This window comes from Arctopsyche grandis, chromosome 4 (assembly GCF_051622035.1).
Source record: "Arctopsyche grandis isolate Sample6627 chromosome 4, ASM5162203v2, whole genome shotgun sequence".
Taxonomy (NCBI): Eukaryota; Metazoa; Arthropoda; class Insecta; order Trichoptera; family Hydropsychidae; genus Arctopsyche; species Arctopsyche grandis.
In genome coordinates this window covers 17,391,923-17,408,377 of record NC_135358.1, presented here as the reverse complement: position 1 = coordinate 17,408,377, position 16,455 = coordinate 17,391,923, and the positions used below count along the sequence as shown (strand labels likewise).

Below are 16,455 nucleotides of genomic sequence, written 5' to 3'. Positions count from 1 at the left end.
TTCGCCCACTGCTCTTTATTATTGCGAACAACAAAAATAAGCGAGGGAGCCCTGATTGGGTTCTTTCCTTCAGTTTCCTTCTGAAAACATCTCGAGGGAGTCTCTCGACCTTGTTCCGGCTAATCTCATCCATTATCTGGAGATTATGGCTAGCAGCGAGTGCTAAAATGCGATTATGTATAACACTACTGTGAGAAAACAATGGGATATATGTAATGCTAATTAATGTTCACACTGGTGAGAACTTCTTATAGAAAATACAATAAAACTACAACAAATTTAAAAATCGAACTATTAACATGGGAAATAATTAATTATTGCAGACTGCTACAACCACATACATAGGAAACAATCACTAAAATCCTTTTCAATAAAAGGGTTCAAAACTTTCATATCGACCACTGACATGTTTACATTCAATGAAATAACTTTTCAATCTGCCCTATGGGGAATATTATAATTGAAATGTTTTATTTTGTTATAACTATGCCAACCCCAAAGGTATGATAGACACAGAAAATATGAAATACACACTTGTATAATATAACTAAGAACGGGTCAAGTACTCCAATAGAATATACATATGTACGTATTTTGCGCTGCTACTGAAACCTGCTGCCACTGAATTCTCAATCTTATAGACAGATTGAGTTCAAATGATTCTCGCAACCCCTTTCAAGATACCCCACGGCGTATTTTTTTTATCTCCCGGTACTGCGCAGGGAATTTTCGACAATTCTCTTCAGGTATTCTGAGTATGTTCTCAGGTATCTTGAAATTGAAATTGAAACCACTCGACATATTTTTTTAAATATTACTGATTAACAATTGTATGTATTCGCATTTGATCTAAGATTTATGTTTTGGGGGTTCAATGATAATGTCCATAGTTCAAGCACTAGTTTTAAAAATTCAACTTTCCTTTTCTGCATGAAATCCTTCTCTATAGCTGAATAGTTATCTCAATATTCAAGCGTCAAGTCTGTATCAAATACTTGAACCTTAAACGTGTTTAAGTTAAGCACCTACGATAAACATTGCTCATTGAACTTGTGACTATGTTCATACATACATATGTATGTATGTGCATATATTACAAAATTGTACAAACAAAACAAAAAATGACTAAAATTATGTACGCATTGCTTTTGTACAAATGGGAACCCATTTCAGCGTACACCACACGAGCTGATGGATAACGATCTGGAAAACAATACCCAAAACGAAGATATGTCATTAGTTTACGTCAAAAATGAAAGGTATCTTTTCCCGGTAATCAAATACATAGAAATGCATCCCAGTACCATACATGCCTTCTCGTCTCAATGACAGCCCTGTGTCCATTGATATTGAGCGGAATGCGTGCACAGACCATAAAACAGTAAACCGTTAGCGATAAGCCAGGACGTTTCCTGTGTGTCCATTTAAGTGCACTTGTCAAATAATGCCGAAAAATTTGACTTACAGGAAACGACAGAATAACACATAAACACCACTGATACAATAAATTGACAACATTGGTAACCCACGACGATACAGACCGTTGTAACGCACTCTCTGTTCGAGATAAGACAAACTAGTACAAAGCGATACCAGAAATATTATGAATGCACAGAATTTAGTATTTGGAAGCACTTTGTTAATTACAAGCAATGAAAATGTTTTAGTCTACCGTCGTTAAACGCGACAATCAGACGCCTTGCGATACAATTAAAACCAATTGGTTTTAAAGAGCGTCCCTCTCTTCTCCCTCCTTCTCTGGCTACTAATGACACTATTGTCTAAAACAGCGTTTTCAAAACAATACGCCGAGGCAGTGCCGATAAATCATCACGACGGTGCTCCACATATGAACTACATAGGAAGTGGGTTTCTCTTGACCTCGAGGGGTTGACTCGTTAGTACATCGTGGGACGTTTTAGAAACGCTCGATGGATGCACTCGGAAGAGTGGAGAGCTCATTAGATACAACTACAAATCAGATTTTATTTTATTCAAAATTCGAATGAGTAATTTTCTAACGGAGTGTACTATGTACATATATACCGAGTGTAAAAGTCTGGGACAATGAATATAATTTTTAACATTGATTGAATGAAACAAAAAGGATTCAGTTATTTGCTAAACTTATTAAAACCACATTATTTATAAATGATCATAATTCATACATTATCTTTTACAGCCATCCACTGCTTGATGGAGGCTTCTCCAACACGCTTCCAATCGACTGTTTTGGGCAACTCTCATCCATCTCATCCCACACATTTTTTTCTGATTTCTTCCACCCTTTAACATTCTCTCGGGTACTATTCCAGCACTTCTTTTGTCTACCTGTCGTCCATTCTTCTAGCTACATAGCCCGCCCATTGCCATTTCAATCTCTTCACTCTACAATGTATGTACAACTACCCTCATCATACCTCTCACCCATGTATATTATTTCCTATCACTCCTTGTTATGCCGAGCATACAGCGTCCCATACCTCATTGAGTGCATTGAACTTTGTGTAACATTTTGGCGTTCAATCTCCAAGTTTCACATCCATAGGTCATCACTGGAATTCATACTTACATTATGTATGTACATGTAATTTTATTTTATTTTTTAAATGTAACCCCATCAAATCGGGTTCAGTTACATTCACATAACTAAGTAAAAAATATACATACAAAAAAGGAGTTGCTATTTAAAAAATTAACGCATACCAAAGAAATTATTGAGTCACCTTATCGAGATTTTTTCTTCACAATCAATATGCATTAAAAAATTAAATAATTGATTTTTTAACACCCGGTATGTACGTAATGTAAGGGTATGTTTCGGAAGCACACAGAGCCCCTAGAATGGTTTCCATATTGTGCCTCATCCCCTTTGTTAATGATGACACAGACACAATCTTGGATTGCCGACTTCGTACACACATACCCACCGTGGGACAAGTCCATTGAAATAAATTTGGGTCTCGTGGTCCCGAACCGACCACTTAACCGTCGCATTGTCCGCTAAATGGCATTAACGTGTGTTTATCGACGAAAGGTCGCCGTTGACCCGAGACAGAAATAGGTGGTGTAGTGGATGTTACAGCAGCCACGTGGCCGTTGCTCTGTTACTCTTAGTTTTATCGGGTGTAAATTACGTGTGAACCAACACCGTAGTGTAAATAAACAACAATTACCGAACACGCGCGCATTAAAAGCGAATTAAGGAAGAAACACACGTCGCAATGTATTCGTGTAGTATCCTACATATGTAAATATAATACACACATAGTATCTGCGGCACACGCATCCTAGTTACATACTCTCTATAAGTCGATACGGCTCGTAAAATGTAAATGAACTTAATCCGCCTGGCGAGATGCTTACGTACGCCAGCTGTAAAAACAGTAAAAAGCTGTAAACCGTAACGTGAATGAGCTTCGCATACATAATACCGCGCTCGATAACAAATGACTAATTAATAATAACAAAAATGAATCGGTTCGCAATTTGTGTATGTATAATAAAAATAAAAAGTGTTAACACGACAAAAAAAAAACTACACAGAAGTTGAGCAAATCAAACACTACGGAATATCTAAGAATAACACTGACATGTAAAGACAATTATGTGCATACATATTAGTAAACAGGTGTACGCATTCGTGCGCTTGATAATAAGAACCCAAACTTCGTCAGACGACTAAATCGTTCGCAAGCTAAGAAGAGGGTTAGTAATAAAAAGTGAGCCCCCGTATAAATAAAACCTTTAAAAAAACTGCACATTGTCGTTGTGATACGTCTATGCGAAAAATTTGTGTAATATCAGATTGTCAGTGTGACATTTCTACGAACAATTATTAGACAATCAATGAGAAATGTAATAAAATAATCATTTTATATATGTATATGTAGGCCCAGCCCGAAGGGTATGTGGTATATATAATTTTAGCCTCCCCTCCCCTTAATAAATGTTATCAAAGTTGTCGAGATTTTACGTTGAAAAAAAAAATATTAAGAAAAAAACATAAAATTAGATTACACATTTTTATTTAAAGTTTTATATTCAATATATAATATAATATTAATAAAATAAAAATTGCAAAAGTAAGCATGTTATTGTCGAACATATTTAAAAAAAAAATACATATCATTAAATATAGAAACTACCTTTCATTCCATTTTATTTTGAATTTTAAACTTTAACAATATAATATAATATTAACGTAGTACATACTATGTATATAACCTGGGCCGACGAGAGGGGGGGGGGGGGGCGGAGTAAAGTTCCAGGGAAATGACTTCGAAGGGCCCCGTGTCGGAAATCATACATGGATAGATAGATTCTTTGCATATTAAAAATATATCTAATATCGTTTTTTTAGTTCGTCATGGGGGGGTCAGAATTATTTTTCCCAGGGCCCGGGATTTCTCTCAATTCCAAATAACCGACCGTAATTTGTACGGACGACCGTTAATTGTTTTACAATACAATACGAGTCGTTGATATTTTATAGTCGACTTCCTGCGTTCCTCGTAAATTATAATATTTTACAGTCACTATTTTTACTTCCAAGTAAAAAAATTAAGTTGCATATAAAATACGCTATAAATTTCAAATAAAGCCTATTTTTCAATTCAATAATCAAAGAAAGAAAAAATGAATTCGCCTTTGGGCCGACCCTGTATATGTACATACAAGGTATATAGATTATTTATTTCTTTTGAAATTATATTAAAAAATTGCAATCATTGAAAATAATCAATATTATCAATATATAACATAAATCTTTATCTTTACCTGCGGTTTTACCATTTCTGAAAATTGTATCTATATTTTTATCGTACAGCCTTACATAATAATGCGAGAGTAGGATGTGCGTATAAATGTACGAGAGTAGATACAAGGGTACTAGGAGAGGGGAGCCTCCTTGTATCCTGCTCGCGCAATAAGTAAAGGTGTGCGATGAAAACAGAGAGATTTCCACGGCACGTCATTTATATATGCATGTAAATATTTCACTGCGGAGTTTTAAAATTCCACTTCATTCACTCATTAACCACTTCGTTTGTATGTATGTATACACTGTGATCAAAATTAATTAGTAAAAATTAAAATCGAAATACAAGTGTATGCACAAAGGCAAAAAAACCATACGCGAGGTGAGGTACCAACGAGAACAATTCTCAGACCCCGAATGGAATGTTGCAATCAAGACGAGGCAGCTGCAAATGAGCAAATACTATCTCCTTTACATCTCGCCCGGTCGATGGGAAGAATTCCGAGTACAAATTTTCAACAACGTTGACAGTTCGTCGAATGCGCTCGCATAAATTCGATAATCAGAACAGAACAGGTTCGTATAAATCGAACGCTGATCGTTTACAAATATGGTAGTGGCCCTAAGGTGAACCGCTGTCTACACCACTATCGAATGTATAATGTATGAAAGGGCGCATGTGCTCTGCCGGGATATACCCACCCAGCAACCCACCCATCCGGCCAACAAACCGACTACTCCTCCCGGGAAGTTCCCTTTTTTGTAGCCGGGTATCTAACTTTCGAAACTCTCGCACACACACACACACACACACACATACAAACAGGCCATGAATAATGTTGGAACAAAGAGGTTTTAGCGGATTTACATTCGAATTATCATTATTCATGGAGAGAACGCGCGCGAATTCGTAATTTGACCCTTTCAACGCGCGATCCCGATCCGTGCGGTCGGTCCCTCACGTAAAACGTCGAATAGAAAAACCCGCCCAAAAATCAAATAAGACCCCTGCAACGCAGGGTATATAAATACGACGTGATAAATATAGACAAGCGTATAATAATAATATTGATATTCTATAAGATCGTTGTTAAAAGCACCTCCATTTATTTGAACATAATTGATAATTCGCTTCATATTTTGTACACAATTACGCAAGTGTATACACATATTACATTCATTTCAATCACACGATTTCGTATCAATTAAGTGTCAAATAGAATATGTACATATTGAATCATGAACATTAATCGGTAAATAAACGAACGAAACATCAACATATTTGTCACATCAAAGTCAAAATGTATTATTATTACTAAGAGTCAGATAATGCGTCAGTATATGTACAAAGAAGTTTGCCTCTTTATTCAAATCTTGGATTCCAGCTGTGTTGGGAGTATTTTCAAGTTACGTTAAAGGTCTATTCATATTAGCACAGCACGTACCGGTAACCGCACGTAAACAGCAAGTACGGCTTCTACATATATGGAGACATTAATATATTCTATTTGGCGCATGTGCATTCACGCTTTCATATATAATATACCGAAGAATACTTTCCGTACTTGATGGTTAATAAGAATAAACCTAAATTAGTATGTACGATCTTATTATTTCGACAAGTTACATTTCTTCAAATATGGGAATCACCGTTATCAGTCACTATCAAGCCCATATCAATACAAAGATAAAATATTATCGAAAATAATCTAGGTGATGAGTTTTGCCAAGGATCGCGATGGCATAGATAAGGCGTGCTTGCATTTTTTTTGCATGTGCAAAACTATCTATAAAAAAACACGTGTCGCGTACGATTCGGTGATTATTCCGCACAAAGCGATCTCGCACACGCCACTAAAATTTCGATCACCAAACATCTGGCACCCGAAAATTCCATCCATTGAGTGCCAAATATTTCGTATTCGCGATTTTCGTGGCAACGATTGGCGTATGCGCGATTAGCAATGTGCGAAATAATCCTGTTGCCGTTGCGTACCACTCCGTGTTTGAAACATCAATTATTGCATGTTCTTGAAATTTAATTCTTAATAAAATCTAAATTCATCTGGTAAAATATTTTAGAATATCGAAATTTTCACAATAAATCCGAGGTCTATCTGAATATGAATCATGTTGTCGTCGAAGGTCGGTTGAATGAAGTCTGATTTTTAGTTTGCAAATTGAATAAAACTTGAAATTCCAAATTTGGATAAAACTTGAAATTCCTTAGGAGATATTGATTCAAGGTGGTTATACTACAGAGAACTATGTCAAAATTGAGCCGGGGACAATTTCCCAAAAAGGCCAACTGCAGCAAGATCTGGTCTGCTCGGCCGGGCAAAAGCGACGATAGCGTCGAATTCCATTCTGGTTCATCGATCCAAATGAACCAGCGACAACCACCGGAGGTTATCTTAAGCCAGTGAGACTGCGATGAAATTAAATCGAGAAAAACACTTGTTATTGTCCATTTTAGTCAGTCGACTGAGGGGGAGCACTATTGAAATCTGTGGCAAGTGGACAGGAACGGCGGGTGTCGGTTGCCAAGCATTTCCTTTACGGTTCAAATGTTCCACAATTTTTTTCGAGTCACGCATCCTTTCGCCATAGGCACAAGTGCGTATCCTTTGGATTTCGACACCTACTCCAGCGAGTGTCAAAACCTTCATATCCTCACGTCTGATCGGAACACTTTCCCTTCGACTTCCAAAATATCAGCCACAAACATGCATGCATGTAAACCAGATACGACAATGCTACGCACATGGACAGGAACAGTGCGCGATTAATCACTACAACGCAGTACACAAATACCATTTCGACCGATTATGAGTTAATGTGTTTACATACATTCTTCTGGCGCAATTATCTCTCTTCGTGAACGTTTACCATGTACAAATCGCCAAGGTTTACAAATATTTAGTATAAAACATACACATGTGATAAGACTTTTAGCAACCGCCTTGCACCCAGCAGATATGTAAAAAATTATCAGACCATACAAAGATGATAGTGTGTGCAGTGACTTGTAAGCAAATATCACTACTGCATAAAAGCAATATACAATAGAATTCGCCCGTTGACATTCAGCGGCTAGTTTGCGATAATCAAATGAGGTTGGAAATGAATAATAACTCAATAGTTATCAAAAACAGTAAATAATGATTTAATACAATCCGTCGCGATTAACTGAAGAACGATGAGTTCGAACAGAGGAAGATTCCGGTTTAAAAAAAAAAGGCGAAAAGGGGGGAAAATGAGGGCTTTCCTATCCGAAGAGGCATTAGGGCCGATTATACCAGTCACAAAGCTGTCAGTCGACGGATAAAAGACACTCGGTGGGAAGATTCAAAAAGCAGGAAAAAAGGGCTGCGGGCGTATACATGCATACACGCGGTAATGAAAAAAGTATGCAGTATGAAAAGGGCGATTGTCGAGCATCCCCAGTACTATGGGCTGGAAGAGCAATACAAAAAAAATAAACACTTCCACTGGCTAATTAGACGATAAGGGCGCCTTCGTCGGAGAATGATACGGGTTCTGATCCGTCAAATCTGACGAATTAATAGCAATTACTATTAACGGCAACATTTGACACGGTACTGCGCTCCCAAATACGAACAATACTGGGTCAGTTAACTGTACTGATACACACGTTCAGCAGTTGATTACAGTAAATTCGTATAAGCACGAGCGTTATAAGGAAGCGAGGAAGACTTGTGCGATCTGTTCCTTCCTGCGTCGAGCATTGATCCGACCGCTAGACGTTTGCGACGTCTCGAGAGGGATTTCCCGTACGGGGAAACGACCCAGGGATATAATTTTAGTAGTAAAAAAAGGTTGTTGAATGCTGAAGTGCACGGTAATGGAAAAAATAGGCACGATAACAGACGGCACACGGCGATGGCGGGGGAGGCCAACCCCTCAAACTACACTTTTCAGTGGTTTCCCAAGAGTGGATATTCGATTTACAAAAGCGCACCACTTCCATGAATAAAATATCTGCTGGTTTCGCACTTTTGCATACGCCCTCTGTTTCCTCACCAATCAATAGAAAAAAGCTACTGCCAAAACTGATCTTTTTATCCATTCGCACGAAGCTTCATGGAGTAGAATTTGGGTTGTGTGAGGAATTGAAAAAGTTGTGGAGGGAGTCACATGTTTAGAGGCACTGTATGTTGAGGGATAGGGCGGCTGGGGCATTAGCAAACAGGGCCGGGGTCTAGGGAGGGGTGCCATGTCTGGGCGAGGACATAATGGGGGCCGAGCGTGTCCTCGGGTCACACTCGATGGCCTACTGCAGGACAAAAATGCATTATTAGAAGGAGACCCTTTCACGCCCCGACCGACGAAATACTCGCCTCGGGCAAAGAGTTAAAATACGATCTCGTATGCGGGACGACACTCCCAGATACGGAATCCGGACCCAGGAAATTCGCAACAACGTATTTGATTACAATACGAGAAGAATCTCAATGACGGAACGCCTAAAAAGGACGAATTTCAAACAAACTGAATCCACGCTGTAGCCGTTTTTATTTATATACATACATGCATTAAAAAAAGTCTATAGAATTCCTACCGATCGAATCGGTGAACGTATACAGGTACAAGGACACGACAAAAAAGTCTAGTTTTGTCCGTTTGATTTGTGAGTTCTATGACTTATCAAAACTCGTTTTTACAATGGGTACATAACCACAGACGAAGGGGACACAACTCACTCTGTTATCGCTTCCTGGAAATAATTCAAATCGGGTAAGCTATGTACATAGATGTAGGAGTGAAGCCAGAAAAGTGCACATTATCGAGTCGAGCGTGACTAATCAAAACCTTTCCAAAGTTGCAACGCTTGCAAAACAAAGACAGAATTATTGTGCAAGCACTGGAGTTTCTCTTCGACGTCATTTACTTTTTTTTGCTTCCCTGAGTGGCTGTTGCGGTATCTCCCAAAAAGCGGAACGGGGCTCATAATTTATTAGGGGGGGTTACACCTTCGCAAAAAATGTCTGGAGTTGGAGTCTGGGACCTTTTATGCGAGGGCACTTGGCTAATGAATGGGATGAAGAAGGGTGTCAACGAACCAAGCCTTTGTAGACAAGACTGCGTCTTGAAAATTTCGCAATTGCCCTTCGACAGTGTGCGAACCACAGTTTCCGGCGCACATACCGACCGCCGATGACCTTTAGCGCTTCTCTATTTATATTATACATCAATCCTTTGTCAGACAGAAGAAAGTAAACAAACGGTGCCGATTAGCCACGCCTATTAAATTCAACAATCTCGAAGAAGCAACTTATTGCATTCCGACCGATCGCAAATAGTGTGACACATCGGGAATGAATGACACGAGGGGATAACGAAGCTAATCGATAAACGATTATCAAAGTGAAATCCGATCCGTTGTCTGTGTGACGCGTCGGCGAGAATTGGAGAGGCATTTGTATGCGAGGACACGATGTCATACGAAAAGGAAACTCGGAATGTGTCTCCTCGACGAGCTACATTGTCATTCTCCTCTCGCAGTCAGCTCTTCCAAGTCTGTGTTGGAACTTCCGACCGGTCAAAGTAGTTGTACGAGGAGCAACGCTCGAAAGTCGTAAGAAACTATGGAATCTTTCAGCACAGGAAGTCAACAAACAGTGTAACTACAAAACTCCCACTACGGAAGATTCACACTTTGTTACAACCTTCACGTTTCCCCACTACATATAATTGGGTGCGAACAGTGGGATAATACATCAATATTTTGTCGAAAATTATAATAAAGATTCGGTCAAAAATTATTCATGAGTAAGGAAAGGCGATCAGGATGCTCTTGCCAAAAAAAAAATGGTCCACCACTGTCAATTTCTATTGTCAACCTTTTTTTTGCCCTCTAGCTCTGTAGGACAATAGAAATTGACAATAGTTAACCCCTTTTCTTGGGAAATGGAAACTCCACCGCCGAAGACTACTCATGAGTAGTCACCGGACTCAGAAGATGCCGCGTATTGTTCAAAAGTTGTAAATGTATTGTTTAAGGTTTGCCGACACTTTTTTACAAAGGATTTACAACAATGGAACAATGGATAGCACTGTGACTATCCGGTGTCTACTCATGAGTCATGAGTAAAGATAAGTCGACAAGGTAATTGTAAAATAACAATAAACCGTTCTATCAGTTTTCAAAGCACGAGAGCAAAAACACTCGTAAAACATGCTTTTTCTGACAAATGAACAATAGTACCTCGAGCTCTAGCCGATGTCTAGTCACGAGTAGTCTTCGGCATTGGCTGGGTGCTTTTCAAATATCAATAGACCGCTCCATTAGTGTTCAAGGCAAGAGATCAAAAAAGCATTGTTTTTCTAAGAATTTTTTTTCCAAAAAGCGTCCATCAAACTGCTCGTGACCAAAGACCGGCGGCTAGGATTCTTGGTTGACAAAAAATGGTTCACTATTGTCAATTTTTTTTTTGCCCTCTTGCTTTGTAGCACAATAGTAATTGACAATAGTGAATCATTTCTTGTGCATTAAAGAATCCTGGCCGCCAATCTCTGGTCATGAGAAGGGATAGGGTGGTCATTAGGGCAATGGCAAATAACTATACATGTTTCAGCAATGTTGAATGCGAGAGAGCATTATAAGCTTGTTAAAAAAAGAGATTTTTGACAAGTTAACAATAGCAAAAAGCAATTTGTCCTAATTAGCCTGCGTCCTTTATTCATGACTAGACTACGAATACTCATCGGGGCAAAATTATTTTCCTATTGTTAACTTCATAACCGTTTTTGGTTGTTATTAGTTGCGTGTATTGTTATTTGGGATTGCCCTAATAAGTATCCTATCATGATTCATGTGGTCTAAGTACAAATATTTGAATGAAAATGATAATCATATCACGGAATATTAACAAAGCAAAAGCAAACTTTTACTATGACATAGGAACGTGTCAACAAAAAACTTTGAAATAATTATTTATCTAATGAAAATTCTATATATTTAAGCATTCCCAAAAAGTATCCATTTTCTAGTAGGTAGATTTAGATTTACCTCCCTGTCGAGTCTAAAATTGGGGCGAATTTTTCTCAGGAGATTTAACTTCCTACAAATACACTAAAAGTTTAGAGCTGAAGGGATAAAACTGTCGTATTGAAAGACACACCACAAACATATTGACAACAAAAGTTATCTTTCACTATCATCGAAAGCAAATTCATCGACTGATAAAAGACATAAATTAACTATCTAAATTCTAAGTTTCGATAATTGAATTTAAGATATGAACGTTATCATAATCAGTATGTTACGTTTTTAAAAGTTGTGAAATGTCAAACACGTAATCTATTTTAAATCGTCGGGCGTTAACCAGTTTATCTCCAGCGAAAATAGCCACACAGTAGGGTGACGTTAAATTTGATCATTGCGACAAGAATTCAACAAGGATATGAATAAAATATCAGTTAAAATGTATACATTTTGAATGTTTGTAGTCGTATTCAGGTGTACACGGGTAAAGGGTTCAGACAGGTATAAAACCTCGTTCGACGACACTGGAAAAGCGAACAAGCCTGTACATGTGCGTGTGTTCGTATCTCTCAAAGGTGCAAATAATACAAAATGTACCTGCATAAAGAAAAACGCAGTATTGTTTATTTTCAAATTAATATTAAAATATTTTTTTGATTTTTTCAACATTCATCATCAATCTGTCAATTATCGAATGAACGAATCTGAGTCCGATCTGAACGAATTTAGGGCGAAATCACACGTTTTTTTATATACCTTTAAACATGCGAAAAAAATGTGGCATGCCTTGCACATATTCATGGCACACTCAGCACACACCGTCCCAAAATCACCCCCTAGAGTGTTTTCGGTAAAATTTTATCCTTATATGCTTGAAAGTGATCGATAACGGTGTATCCCATATTTGAAGAAATTTAGGAGAACCCCCACAGCGGGGAGCCAAGCATGCGACGTGCCGTTCTTTCCTATGTGATTTCGCCCTTAGTCTTATCCGAACAGATCTTTTACAGGTCTATTCTTTTAGACGTAACCAACCCAATAAAATACAGTAAAATTAGGATGAACGAAACGAGAACGATTCTTTTACATTTATTAAAAGGGGCTCTTCTGAGGTTTTAGAAATCATTGAAAACTTCTTCGATAAAAAAAAAGCGAGCAATCGATTCCGCATATTCAAATTTGACTTTCGTCGCGAAACGCAAAAGGCACGAAATCGTCGGGGAATTTGCACAAACTTTCGCATACACAAATACACGTGCATATACCTATGTATGCACATCCATATACGAGGCAATGGGATTTTTTGCCGAACAAACGAACGGAGCCGGCGAGCGAAGAATCGCGAACGCGGCAAGTTTGAGAATATCGACGATGCACACCGACGATTTGCGAACACGCGCCGAATTTAAATGGACGTGTGATTAAAAATAACAATAAAATAAAAATAAAAAAAAATCGAAGTAGCGCATGCATACGAGCATACAAACGACGCTAGAGCGGTAAAGATGGAGGCATGTGGGTAGAAGAGATGTTTTTCGGTTGGCAGTATTGTAAATTTGAACGCGCGTATCGATTGTCGTATCGGGAGTATTGGGAGAGCACGTTTCGGGAACAGTTGGTAAAATGGAGGGCGGAGGGAAGGGGGTGGGGGGGGGGGGTTGCGGGGGCGAGGCCGAGGGGGTGTGCCGCCGGCCGGCGAAACTGGTCGGGCACACCCTCGCCCCAGCTTCGTCTCGAGCGACGATCGCGATATTTAACAAGTGCAAGTGTAGTTACGTTTGCTGTAGCTAGGGTGGACTGGAACGGAACGGTGGATGCGCTCAGCAGACGAGTGTCGAGTGGCGAGGACGACGAGGACGACGAGGACGAGTGCGGGTGCGGGTGCTCGTTGTATGAGCGTACGAGCACGGCTACAGCGAGCGCAGGGACGTACGAGCGCGAGCCGCTTCAGTGCCGGGTGCCGGCCGCCGTTTGAATATTCGAATGCGCCCGTTGGCGGCGGAACGGCGGGGAGAGGATGGCGGAGGGGGTCTTTCTTTCCCCCTCTCTTCCTCCGGCGGTCAGGCTGCGCGCGCCCCTCGCCCCTCGCCCCCCTCCCCTCTCCGCCCTGCCCTCCCCCCGAGCTCGCCCCCCTCCCCTCTCCCCCTGGCCACCCCCGCCGCCGCCACTGTGCCCTCGCCCGTTGGGCTGGCTCTACATATTCTTTATTTTATGCGAGTGTGCATTTCGATTTGAACTGAAAACAAATGAACGATTGTTTTGTTCCGTAGTTGAGATTCGTTTTGGCCGAAACGACCCATTCGATGGATTCATATGAAAAAAAAACATTCATTTAAAAAAGTCACTTCCACAGAAAGTTTATATATATTTTTTTTTTGATTTTTAAATGCTTTTTATTATTACGAAATTATGTTCACAATACATCTTATATCTATTTTAATAGCTACTGATCTACTCATCATTTTCTATTTTACAATTTAATTTAATTTGGTTAGTAATCATAGTATTATATTAGGCTGTGGAGTCGGATCAAAATTTACCGACTCCCCGACTCCGGCTTTATTTTATGATTTTAGTATGATGGACTTTTCATGCCAGCGTATAAAATTATTGGTAATTAAAATTATAGCGATTTTCAAAATGTAAAAATTTTAATAATCACTAAAAATTCACATTTAACCCAATTTATTGAATTATTGATAATGAAATATGTAGGTATAAATAAAAAGTATGTACATTTATAATACATATATACATATTTATGTATGTGTGAATTTCATACACAAAAAAATATATAAACATAAAAAAGTATGAGGTGGAGGAAACATTGGTTTTGGCCAAAACACATTATGTGCAACTGAACGATTTTATTTATAATTAAATTTTAATTCATGATTTTCATAAAGAAGTTATTACATTTCAATTTATTAGTCGATTTATTTCAGTAGAATTAGAGACTGTAAAACTATTAACTATAATCTAATATATAATTTCGAAAGAGACTGTAAGTTTTTATGTAAGTATGTTTTTTTGGGCTGGGAATATCGAAAATAAGTCAAAGTTTCTATGACGACGATTTGATTGGTTGAATATAATTTTTTTTCGATTCAAATAAATTTAATAAAACAACATAAATATTTACTATTAGATTCGCCATTTTTACGCGTTTATATTACAAATACTGAGCGAAGCCGGGTAAAACAACTAGTTAATTATAAAAAGAGTCGGAATTGATAGACAGTCCCGTATAATACATAATTGTGGTATAAATTTTTTTCAGTGTTACATTTTAAATTTATCAAAATCAATTTTTTTCACACATGTACATATTATAAAAAGGAGGTAAGTAAATATGTGATTTTTATGTATTTTATAAAGAAATAATTTTACACGTACTTATGAGTCGTTATATTTAAATCGGTGTAAATCCACTTTTCTTCATTTCGAGAAATATCTCGCAAAACATTATATTTAATGTTTTAAGTTTAACAATATTTAAAAATACTGATGGCCTGAAATACGTTTATTCTGCTTTTCCGAGATTCTGGACATATCGAATTAAAATAAGTGAATTGAGTCAAAACAATTTGTGAATTAAGTCAAACAGAAATAGTGTTAATGGAACTGAAAATTGGACTTCCGCCACTTTCAAATATAACGGCTTACATATCGAAGACATTAAAAAAAAGTATTTGTATTCGAATTTTAAAATTTCACAATAATTAGAAATTAGACTTTTTTACTAACCTCTTATACGTTTTAGTCTTTGACGTAATCTAGCAAAATATTACATAGACTTTTTAGCATGTACATATTTTATCAAAAAAAAAAAAATGAAATGCCATATTGATCTTGTGATAAATATGAACAAATTTTCTACATGACTGATTTATTCATCTACTATATAAAACACTAAAGTTTGTTCGTATATGTATGTATGTATTAATGTACCTACGTATTTTTGGTCAACAGTCTATTGTTCTGCCGTCATCGAACAAATAATTCGCTTTTTCCGATTCAAAGGATTTGAAGTTCCCGGGGGCGTAGGCGCCAAGGGCGAAGCCCTAGGGCTTTGCCCCCTAGGGGGCGCAGACCCCGGGGGTGTGCATATAATTTTTTATAAGAGACTTACTTTATATGTTTGTTTGTTCGTGACAGTCAATTTAATAAAAAAAACAAAAGAGTATTCAAATAAATTTATATAAAATAAAACTATTAAAATAAATTTAATAAAATGTTTACTATTAGATTAGTCATATTTAAGCGGTTTATATTACAAACACCGAGCGAAGCTGGTTAATAAAGCTAGTATATTATATATCACTGGTACTTTCCCGTTGAAGAACTATTGAAATAGAGAACTAAAAAAAATAATCATATAAAGAGCTAAAAAATATTTTAATGAAAATATTTACCACAAAAAAAATGAAAATAGAGAGCTAACAAAAATTTTTAAAATTATAAAAACCAAAAAGAAAGAGAAATATCTCGAAAGTTTTGTGCTCGATCGTAAATAGTTCTTGCTCCCTTAGCAACTGAAACGGACAAAGTGCATAGTATAATTAATGTGAAAAAAACATTTAGAAATAATTCTTCGCAGTTATAGTTATAAATCCATTCTAAAATCGATTTAAGTGTATTAATTCGTTCAATTTTGCGAGATAACAGTTTCAATTCTGTTTTAATT

The 16,455-nt window shown here is 37.6% G+C and overlaps 2 protein-coding genes across 2 annotated transcripts in view; one reads left to right on the top strand and one right to left on the bottom strand.

The window, feature by feature from the left end:
- Positions 1 to 13,749, bottom strand: part of LOC143910674 (uncharacterized) — a 66,942-nt gene extending 53,193 nt beyond the window's left edge. Inside the window, exon 1 of the mRNA XM_077429255.1 lies at positions 13,545 to 13,749. The gene's annotated coding sequence lies outside the window, so the exon portion shown is untranslated. The remainder of the gene's footprint in view (positions 1 to 13,544) is intronic.
- LOC143911007 (uncharacterized) overlaps positions 1 to 16,455 on the top strand; it is a 901,246-nt gene that overhangs the window by 830,922 nt on the left and 53,869 nt on the right. The gene's annotated exons all lie outside the window — the stretch shown is intronic.